The 10,643-nt window shown below is 50.0% G+C and overlaps 1 long non-coding RNA gene across 1 annotated transcript; it reads right to left on the reverse strand.

The window, feature by feature from the left end:
• Positions 1-8,736: 8,736 nt before the first annotated feature.
• Positions 8,737-9,868, reverse strand: LOC116565121. Its single transcript, XR_004275273.1, has 2 exons — positions 9,268-9,868; positions 8,737-8,965 (listed from the first exon to the last, which is right to left on the reverse strand). It is a non-coding gene; the product is annotated as an uncharacterized LOC116565121 (long non-coding RNA).
• Between the last annotated feature and the right edge of the window lie 775 nt (positions 9,869-10,643).

Consider the following 10,643-nt stretch of genomic DNA (forward strand, 5'->3'; position numbering starts at 1 on the left):
CACACACACACACACACACACACACACACACTCAGGGCTTGTCTTTATACCAGCAGAATACACACACACACACACACACACACACTCAGGGCTTGTCTTTATTACCAGCAGAATACACACACACACACACACACACACACACTCAGGGCTTGTCTTTATACCAGCAGAATACACACACACACACACTCAGAGCTTGTCTTTATTACCAGCAGAATACACACACACACATGCACACACACACCCACACACACTATTCCACTGCCAGCCTTGCGAGATGTCTCCAAGCCTCTGGCACTCTGCGCCCTCCACCTCTTGCCCTCGGGGGGCTCTGTCCTGTGCCCTGAAGAAGACATTTCACACAATCCCCAACATGAACTGCAGAGCCCAGTACGTGGGATGGCAAAGGAGAAACAAAGACAACAGCAGTCACGACGCCGTGGAAAACACAGATTCGTTCCTCAGTGGCCTGGCCTGTAAAACCATAGCACATACACAAGGCAAATCCTCAGCGAGTGGGAGTTGTCATCGACGGCAGAGGCTGGACTGGGGACACATAAGTGGTCATCGTTAGTGCTGCGGCCCACGCGGCTGTTCCTGTGGTTGTGTGCACCCACACCCGTTGGTGCCCCACTGGCCTGGATCTGGGCTCTGGACGGCACACAGCAGCTTGCTCAGCGCTCACTCAGGGGACCTGCCTAAGCCTTTGCTATGTGAGTTCAAACAAACTGTGCTGTGTAAGTGACCTGCCCTTGGTGAGCCCTCACTGCAGACTTGATCTTTCAACCGCAGAGAGAGAACTGTGCTCCAGGGGAGACAGCGGCGTCGGGTCAGGAGGACTGGGCTGTCCTTCAGCCCACGGTGGCTCCGTGCTCAGCCTCTGCACTGGGGACCTTGAAGTTCACTATCAGGTTTCTCACCTATGATGGAGATGGGGGTGAAGGCAGGGGATCCCACCTTCCCTGGGATCAAAGGAGGTCCCAGGGAATTCAGTGGACACATTCTGAAAAACACTTGTCAGACGAAGTTATTATATTTCGAGTAATATCGTGAGCAGGGAAATGCCAATTCCTGAAATTTCCTGTGTCACAAAATAGCTTCATGGCGGCCTGATGCCCAGGCGCGGCAGAAACTCAGAGTCCATGCCGCTTTCTGGCCCGGGGCTTGCATTCTTCCATGGGGCGTGCCGGGGCCAGCCACCTGGGTCATCTACTCCCGGCCTCCTGCCACTTGCCGAGTGGGGGCTGCGGACCCATCCCTTGGGGCCTCTCGACCTGTCTCTATCCCACCTCTTTCCTCTTCCATAGCACCCCCCGGCTTGCTGGGCCCCTCGTCACGGATCACTCCAGCAGCGGAGAGAGGGCTGAGCCAAGCAGAAAGAAAGCCGGCATTTCAAGAACGTGCGTCATGAGCTGCTTTGTCTCACCAGTCCTCGTACAGCCCTCTGACATAGGCCTTTTCTTTTTTTCTTTTTTTCTTTTTGAAACAGCATCTTGCCCTGTCTCCCAGGCTGGAATGCAATGGCACAGTCTCGGCTCACTGCAGCCTCAACCTCCCAGGCTCAAGCGATTCTCCTTCCTCAGCCTCCTGAGTAGCTGCGATGACAGGCACGTGCCACCACACCCGGCTAATTGTCTGTATCTTTAGTGGAGATGGGGATCACAGGTCGGGAGTTTGAGAGCAGCCTCTCCAACCTTCACCGTGTTGGCAAGGCTGGTCTCAAACTCCCGACCTTGTGATCCGCCTGCCTCGGACTCCCAAAGTGCTGGGATTACAGGCGTGAGCCACCGTGCCTGGCTGGCCTTTTCATTTTTACAGATGAGGTAACTGAGGCTCAGTAACGTGTTCAGCCTCGTGCCCAGTTCACACAGCTAAGAAGGCACAGAACAAGGCGCTATACCTTGGCCCCTGGCGCCTGTCTCTGCAGTGCCACAGGGTCTCTGAAGCCCAGGTTTCCACCCTATTCTCTGCCTCTCCTAAACGAACTGATTCCCAGCTTGGCCACGGAGTGTGGGCGAAACAGAACTGGTTCAACTTAGTCGCTTCTGAAGAGTTTTCCCAGCCCGAAAGGAAGCCACCTGGCTAAGCAGACCAGCTGTCTGCAGACGCTTTGGGGAGACGGTGACCCCAAGAGTGGCTCCCATTGGTTCTATTTAAATAAAGAAAATGTTATAAGTATTTTTTTGTCACAACCGTCAAAAGACAAAATGACAACAAATTTAGTTTAATGATCTTAATTGTGGCCAGGCGTGGTGGCTCATGCCTGTAATCCCAGCACTTTGGGAGGCCAAGGCAGGCGGGTCGCTTGAGGTCAGGAGTTCATGACCAGCCTGGCCAACATGGGAAACCCTGTCTCTATTAAAAATACAAAAATTAGCCTGGTGTGATGGCGTGTGCGTGTAATCCTGGCTACTTAAGAGGCTGAGGCAGGAGAATCGCTTGAACCTAGGAGGCAGAGGTTGCAGTGAGCTGAGATCCTGCCACTGCCCTCTGTCACTCTGTCTCAAAAAAAAAAAAAAAACAGAAATCTTAATTGATTATTTATTCGTGATTCCAGAATCAGGCAGCCCCTGTACTGGAATAGTTTCAGGTTCAAAGCACCGTGTCCAGCCAGCACCATGGTCAGGCAGTAGTTGAGGATAGAAAATGGAACAGCAGGACTGGGCACAGTGGCTCATGCTTGTAATCTCAGCACTTTCGGAGGCCGAGGTGGGTGGATCACTTGAGGTTGGGAGTTCGAGACCAGCCTGACCAACATGGAGAAACCCCATCTCTACTAAAAATACAAAATTAGCCTGGCGTGGTGGCACATGCCTGTAATCCCAGTTACTCTGGAGGCTGAGGCAGGAGAATGGCTTGAACCCGGGAGGTGGAGGTTGCAGCGAGCCGAGATGGTGCCATTGCACTCCAGCCTGGGCAAGAAGAGCGAAACTCTGTCTCAAAAAAAAAAAAAAAAGGAAGGAAGGAAGGAAGTGGAAGGGCAGTCTAGCGCTGAATGGTTGTTGCTAGGCGTTTGCCTACGTTGCCTCAGTTGACCACCCACGGTTGACTGAAGCTCAGCTGCGGTAATGGGCCGAGACGCAGCTGCTCGTGACAGAAGTGTACTCCCATGTTAGGTTTTCAGTTTCTGAACTAAGCCAGGCCACAGTTTGTCATGTCAGGACTGAAGTGCGGAGGCATCCTCAGGCCAAGTTTAGGCTAATTTAACACCACTGAGAGACCACAAGATGACAAAGAAAAATCCAGCATCGACAAGGCACATCTAGAAATTTCACAAGACTTCTCAGCCTCCATGACTCTTGTAAATATGAATTTAACCCGCTGGGTAAATTGGTAATAAAATTCTCTTTGTATTAAGGCAGTGGTAAAACTTAATAGGCTGTAAGCCAGAATAATTCCTGGGTGGTTTTACTGCGGAGCATCTGAGTGCTTTGAATTGTATCATGAGGCACTGCGTTTTCTGTGCCACACGCCATGACTGGAATAGCATTATCATTGACTCGTGGCATTCTCATTATTGTTATACGACCTGGTACAAAGTAGGTGTTCAATAAACATCATTGTAAGGCCAGACACGGTGGCTCACTCCTGTAATCCCAGCACTTTGGGAGGCCAAGGTGGGTGGATCACCTGAGGTCAGGACTTCAAGACCAGCCTGGCCAACACAGTGAAACCCCCAGTCTCTACTAAAAATATAAAAATCAGCCAGGTGTGGTGGCACGTACTTGTAATCCCAGCTACCTGGGAGGCTGAGGCAGGAGAATCGCTTGAACCCAGGAGGCAGAGGTTGCAGTGAGCCAAGATCATGCCACTGCACTCCAGCCTGGGTGACAGAATGAGACTCTGTCTCAAAAAAAAATTAAAATAAAATAAACATCATCATAATAAGTCTGGAACTCAGCACACATAGTACAAAACGAAAATCTAGGGGCCACAGTTAATATGTTTTTAATGTCCATGGCTCAGGAATGGATCTAGAAACTTCTTCCTTTAGTGCCCTAAAACAGAGATCCTAAAAACTAAGATGCTTTAGTTTGGGGAGTTTCCTTACTCCTTGTGGAATCTTCCTGATAGCTGACCCCAGTGCTCAGAGACATAATAAATTCTGAATTTTGTACAAGAAACGTGAAAAAACAAAAAAAACAAATTTTACCACTGACCTCAACAAAAATAACAACCCCAGTCAAAGGTCTAGTGACACTAGGGTATCTTTAAAAACTGCCTAGCCGGGCGCGGTGGCTCACGCCTGTAATCCTAGCACTTTGGGAGGCGGAGGTGGGTGGATCACCTGAGGTCAGGAGTTCAAGACCAACCTGGCCAACATGGTGAAACCCCATCTTAAAAAGAAAAAAAAAAAAAACTGCCTGCTACCCAGTCACTAACCCTCAGGGATCCAAGGCCCCGGCTCACTCAGGGCTCACAGTTTGAGGGTGACATCTACCTGGTCTCTCTAAAAGAGCAAAAAATTGTTCCATAACGTCACTGTGAACAGCTGGCCTTCCGGTCATTCTCATCACTTCATCACATGATCAGGCAAGCCAGGAAGGAAGGTCAGTGAGACGCTGACGCCTTTCCTATTAGACAATCAGGAAGCCCATGTTTAGTGATCACACTATGAATCAATCCTGACGCCTTCTCCGTGGTCCCAAGTCATCCCGAGGCGCTCACTGTTTTGTTTATGTTCTTTTGCTTTAATTCAGGACTCTGTGACCACATCATGCCCAGATCACACTCTGCATTAGTAAAATAGTGGCAGCTGTGGCGTTCAGGTGTTTTCCTTGCCCTCGAGTTCAGCTCAAGTACTGGGGCTTTCAAGTGCAGACTCATGGCCACAGGGGAGCAAGGATCTGGAGGAGTCTGGAGGGTCTGGGGCTGGCGGGTGGTTCTGGAAACTAACGACTCTAGTGTCCCACCATTCACGTGATGTCACCCTGTCTCTATCTCTTTTTCTTGTGATGCTTCTCACTTCTCCTGCCCCAAGGCAGCTGCTGCACTGTGATCTGCGTGTCACCAACTACGCCTCCTGGCCACAGGAAGCCTCATCCTGCCCTGGTCCCTCGTGGCCCTCCTACTTCATGACCTCTCCTGCGCAGCCTCTCGGCAAAGTCAGATTCCATTGCTGCCAGCCTGCCTCTGCGTATTCCAGAGAGGTGACCTGGTGGGCACCAGCAGAGCTCTCTGGGTCAGTCCCCTGCAGGGCCAATGACAAGCCTACCACGTGGCCCGGACTGAGACACCACATGCCGCAGCAGCCTCAGTCTGCGCAGGTGCAGCTGTGTCTCAGGAGCCAGGCTGAGCGCGGCAAAGGCTGTAGCAGACGCATCCAAGGCAACAGCCCAGCGCGCGGGAGCCTTTCCTCTGCCTCTCTATTTGGGGTCACTCATCCATTCACCTGGTCCACTCGGGGTCACCAAGGTCCTCTGTGTTGATTCCGATGGCCAATTCCCAGGCCTGGTTCTCCCTGACTTTCCGTGGGCATCCGACCAGCTGTCTCCTTCTCTTCCTGGAGGAAGCTCGGCCCCGGGATGCCACAGCACGCTCGCCTGCCGCCGCCTGATTCTCCTGGCAGCCCCTTTCCTGGTCTCCTTCACTCTTCGGCCCCTCCCTTTATCGTTCCTTAATCCAGGGCTGCAGATTCCTTGATTCCCTCATCAACATCATTGGTCTGATCGCTTTCAATACCATCTCCATGCTGATGACTGGAATTCACACTTTACTCCCAGGCCCCCACTGAACTCCAGCTGCAGACTCCCTGCTGCTGACTTTCCACTTGGTGTCTAACACTCCTCCGAAGCCTACAGTGCCCAAACTCCTGATATCCATTTCTAGGTTTAGTTTAATTTTTGTACATTAAAACATTTAGGCCAGGTGTAGTCGCTCACGCCTGTAATCCCAGCACTTTGGGAGGTTGAGGAAGGTGGGTTGCTTGAGCCCAAAATCTTTGCCCAGCCTGGGCAACACGGTGAAACCCCGTCTCTATTTAAAAGACGTGTAAATATAATAACAATGTTTCTGTAGAGAAATATCTCATTATGCTGCCTAGTCTGGTCTCCAGCTCCTGGCCTCAAGCGATCCTCCTGCCTCAGCCTCCCAAAGTGTTGGGGTTACAGGCGTGAGCCACCACACCTGGCCTGATAGCTGTTTCTATCAACCCCTCCCCTGATCCCTCTCAAAAAACCCCTGCTCCTCTGGGCTTTTTTTGCAAATAACTTTATTCTTCAAGTTGCTCTGACAAAACATGTATATATATATATATGATAAAATATCTTAATATATATTCTATATAGTCATCTTCAACTTCTCTTTTTTCTCTCACTCCCACTTTCAGTCTTCAGCAAATTCTGTCAGTTCCACCTTCAGAATGTGTCCAGAATCCACCCCCTGCTCACCCTCTCCCTGGCTCCCACGATCCTCCTGGCTGCTCACCCGCTTCCTCCTTTGCCTGCTGCGGTCGCCTCAACTCAAGCCAAACGACTCCATTCAAATATGATTGATCGCAGGATTCCTCAGCTCCAAACTCTCCAGTAGAGCTTCCTCTCTCACTGAAATTAAATCCAAGGCCATATAAGACTCTAAGGCCTGGCCGGGCACAGTGGCTCACGCCTGCAATCCTAGCACTTTGGGAGGCCAAGGTGGGTGGATCACCTCAGGTCAGGAGTTCAAGACCAGCCTGGCCATCATGGTGAAACCCCATCTTTGAAAAAAAAAAAACAGCTCTCAGGCCCACGGCACCTGGGCTGTTGATACGTCTCTGACCCTTCTTCCTCCTCCTCTTGGTTCTCTTGCCCCATGTCCCCCAGCGCCCCAGACATGCCCCAGCCTTGGTGGTCTTTGTCCCTGAGAGATAACCTCATGGTTGCCCACCATCTCCTGCGGGCCTTTGTTCAAATGTTGCCTCCCTTGAGGCCTTTCCTGAACATCTCAGCTAAAACTGCCACCCATACACCCTAGAGCCCCCCCCTTCCCTCCTGAGTTTCCCTCCTGAGCACAGGCTACTGTCCCACACCCCACATTCTCACCGATTCACTCTCTGTATCCCCCATTGAACAAAGTCTCCAAGAAAGCAGGCATTTGTGTCTGTTCTGTTCAGTGCTGTATCCCCAGCACCTAGAAGAGTGCCCGACGCACAGGTGTTTTCCATGAATACTTCTGGAATTCGCGAACCCATGCAAATCGTCACTGCCCTGCTCATCCGACTTTGCCGGGCAACTGCTGTCCGTGTGTACACGCTTTCTCACGGCTGGGAGCTAGCTGTCCTGCAGCCAGAACAGAACCTTCCCAGGGCGCAGTCTGCCTAGAGAATGCATTGCTCACTTAGGTGTTGTAGATCTCCTGAGAGAGATTATTTATTTATTTATAGATGGAGTTTTGTTCTTGTCGCCCAGGTTGGAGTGTAATGGCATGATCTCGGCTCATTGCAACCTGTACCTCCTGGGTTCAAGTGATTCTCCTGTCTCAGCCTCCTATTACAGATGCCCGCCACCACACCTGGCTAATTTTTGTATTTTTACTAGAGACGAGGTTTCACCATGTTGGCCAGGCTGGTCTTGAGCTCCTGACCTCAAGTGATCGCCCACCTTGGCCTTCCAAAGTGCTGGGACTACAGGCGTGAGCCACTGTACCCAGCCGGATTTTTTTTTTTTTTTTTTGGAGACGGAGTTTCGCTCTTGTTACCCAGGCTGGAGTGCAATGGCGCGATCTCGGCTCACCGCAACCTCCGCCTCCTGGGTTCAGGCAATTCTCCTGCCTCAGCCTCCTGAGTAGCTGGGATTACAGGCACGCGCCACCATGCCCAGCTAATTTTTTGTAGTTTTAATAGAGATGGGGTTTCACCATATTGACCAGGATGGTCTCGATCTCTTGACCTCGTGATCCACCCACCTCGGCCTCCCAAAGTGCTGGGATTACAGGCTTGAGCCACCGCGCCCGGCCACGGATTTTTTTTTTATTTCATAAGACTTTGTTACTCTGTTCCTTCATTTTTACAGTATTAAAAAATTAAGAACATTCACTTCCCCCTATAGTCTCATTTGCAACTAAAGATGGTTCTATATGACACGGGCGCTATAATGTTGGAAAGGCAATAGCAGAGTCTTTGTCAGACACCCTTGGTTACTCACTATTAAAGTCAATAAGCTTCAAGAAGTTGGAATCTCAGGAGTTGGAATCTTCATTGAGGGCCGGGGGAGGGGGTTATGGGCGACCCGCTGACATTGAATTTGTAAGTCTAATCAGGAAACTGCCAGCCTACCTGTCAAAAAACAATTATTTCTATGTCAGTGTTATTCCAGCCACATGGTAATCTGATGATAATCTGTATCTGGTCATTTAAAACAATGTCAGAATGAGATTTAATTCAGAATCCCTGAGGTGAAATTTCAGAGGAAAAAGCTTTCTGTAATTTAGTTTAAAATGTCCATATTATTGACCAGGGGCAGTGGCTCATGCCTGTAATCCCAGCACTTTGGGAGGCTGAGGCAGGCAAATTAGGAGGTCAGGAGTTCACCATATTGGCTTGGCCAATAGGGTGAAACCCAGTCTCTACTAAAAATACAAAAATGGGCCAGGCGTGGTGGCACACACCTGTAGTCCCAGCTACTCGGGAGGCTGAGGCAGAAGAATCACTTAAACCTGAGAGGCGGAGGTTGCAGTGAGCCAAGATCACGCCATTGCACTCCAGTCTGGGCAACAGAGTGAGACTCTTCTCAAAAAAAAAACAAAAGAAAGAAAAAGTCCATGTCCATATACTGAAATGAACAGTGTTCAGTGTTTATTGCATGGAATTACACTTCCTCATTTTCTCTTATATACATTTGTCGTGTTATATGCTAAAGTATAGATTGTCAGGCTCTAGCTGAAAAGAGAGGGGCTGTCACAAGTCCCCTGGGGTTCTGATTCCTTTCTCCATTTATTCCCGTCACCCCGCAGTTCACGATGTCTAGGCCATCCGGCGGGCACAGATGCAACTCTAAACTGGGAAGAGGTTTTTGTTACTTTCCAGCTCCGTTCTAAATGGAGCTGGTGACTGCAGTAGCCTGTCAACCTGCTGGTGATAAAACCTTTCATATAAAACCTTCTTTTCTGCAAAGATGAAGAAAACTAGATTCAGAGTCTAATCTCCTTGCCTCTTATAACCTTCTTTTTTTTTTTTTTTAAGAGCCACTGTGAACATTATTTTTAAAGCCAACACTGAAACTCTGCACTTCCACAATACAACCCAGGCCTTCAAACACACAGATGCGACTGTCTTTCAATCACAGCCTTGCTCACTTCCCTCGGTCCTGGAAAATGAAGCAATTCGAAGGAACTGAACTGAGGCCCTTCTCTATCCACCCTGCATTCTCCTCCACCTTCCAGGCTGTGCTGCTGAAGGAGACAGCTCAGGAGGGATGGCATGGGCACACGCTGCAGGATCCTGCAAAATTCCCACAAGCCAGCCATGAGGCCGGTGGCGCGGACCCTCTACGACAGAGGGGAAGGCAGAGACACAATCTATTTTGCTTGGCAAACATCTGGAAGCAAAATGATCTGTCCACCAGTGCAAAATACTACCCCTAAGCAGTAGTTCTAATTGTTCCTTTGATGAGCTGTCTTTGCACACGCTCAGTGAGGCCAGCTTAAGTCGTTATTACTAATAGTTCATACTTTACAACCACACCAGCACACAGAAAACGAAAGAAGGCTTTCTGGTTCATTTCTTGATGTCAAAACAAGCCCGGCACCAGCACATCTGGCAGATACCTGGCTGCAGGCATACCCACACGAGACCAATACCACTTATGATAGATGCACACATTCTAAATAAAATACCAGGCTGGGCATGGTGGTTTATTCCTGTAATCCCAGCACTTTGGGAGGCCAAGGAGGGTGGATCACCTGAGGTCAGGAGCTTGAGACCAGCCTGGACAACATGGTAAAACCCTGTCTCTAGTAAAAATACAAAAAAATTAGCTGGGTGTGGTAGTGCATGCCTGTAATCCTAGTTATTCAGGAGGCTGAGGCAGGAGAATCCATTGAACTTGGGAGGCCGAAGTCGCAGTGAGCTGAAATCACACCACTGCACTCCAGCCTGGGCGACAGAGCCAGACTCCATCTCAATAAATAAACAAATACTACTAGCAAACATATCTTGAACAAGAGTGAAACATGGTGCAAATGGGTCCTGTCTTGGTCTGTTCCCGCTGCTGGAACAAAATAGCTTGTATTGAGTAATCTACAAACAATGGAAATTGTTTATAAGTTGAGGCCCTGAACTCCTGGCCTCAAGTGATCCTCCCACCTCAGCCTCCCAAAGAGCTGGGATTCCAGGCATGAACCACTGTGCCTGGCCTGGAAGACATTTTTGTGACCGACGGATGAGTCTTTTTTATAGAAAATCCCTCTATGTGAATCTCTCAATCCAGCCCCTCCCACAAACACCCTTAAAAATTAAAAAGAAAAACCCCACCATTGACACGCTTGGCCGCGATCCAGGACGTACTGAACTTCAGCTCCTCACCTCGGGGCGTGGCCTCTCCACTCCCAGGACCGCGGGGTGGTTCTTTGGTGTGGCTCCGGGGCCAGCTGCTCCGGGCTTTGTGTTCTCTGGCTGCCCCCTTTTCATATCACACTCAAACTCGGCCCCTGCTGGGCTGTGGACTCCATGC

Source organism: Sapajus apella, unplaced genomic scaffold (assembly GCF_009761245.1).
Source record: "Sapajus apella isolate SASKATOON/1434 unplaced genomic scaffold, GSC_monkey_1.0 scaffold39, whole genome shotgun sequence".
NCBI lineage: Eukaryota > Metazoa > Chordata > Mammalia > Primates > Cebidae > Sapajus > Sapajus apella.